The sequence below is a fragment of the Aptenodytes forsteri genome, unplaced genomic scaffold (assembly GCF_000699145.1).
Source record: "Aptenodytes forsteri isolate BGI_AS27 unplaced genomic scaffold, ASM69914v1 Scaffold471, whole genome shotgun sequence".
Classification (NCBI taxonomy): Eukaryota; Metazoa; Chordata; class Aves; order Sphenisciformes; family Spheniscidae; genus Aptenodytes; species Aptenodytes forsteri.
This window is the reverse complement of record NW_008795862.1, coordinates 1,268,022-1,268,375: the sequence shown is the minus strand read 5'-3', so window position 1 is coordinate 1,268,375 and position 354 is coordinate 1,268,022. Positions and strand designations below refer to the sequence as shown.

General features: G+C 61.9%; 1 protein-coding gene across 1 annotated transcript in view; it reads right to left on the bottom strand.

The window, feature by feature from the left end:
- Positions 1 to 354, bottom strand: part of SEMA6B (semaphorin 6B) — a gene marked incomplete at its 3' end in the record, with an annotated part of 60,514 nt that overhangs the window by 2,191 nt on the left and 57,969 nt on the right. The gene's annotated exons all lie outside the window — the stretch shown is intronic.

Below are 354 nucleotides of genomic sequence, written 5' to 3'. Positions count from 1 at the left end.
CCCCCCCCCCCATCCATCCCCCCACCCCTCTGACCCACCCACCCAACTCTTGCATCCCTCTGACCCATCCCCTCCAACCATCCATCCCTCTCGCCCATCCCTCCATCCCCAGCCACCTCATTCATCCTCCTCTGTCACCTTGCAACCATCAATCCCTCCCTAAACATCCCATCCATCTACCCATGCCCCCCCCATCAATCCAACCACTCCTCATCCATCCAGCTCTCCAACCGCTCACCCATCCATCCACCCCCCCACCCAACTGTCCCCCCCCCCCCCCAACCACCCACCCACTCACCCAACCACCCACCCACTCATCCAACCACTCACCCACACACCCGTCCATCTCTACAT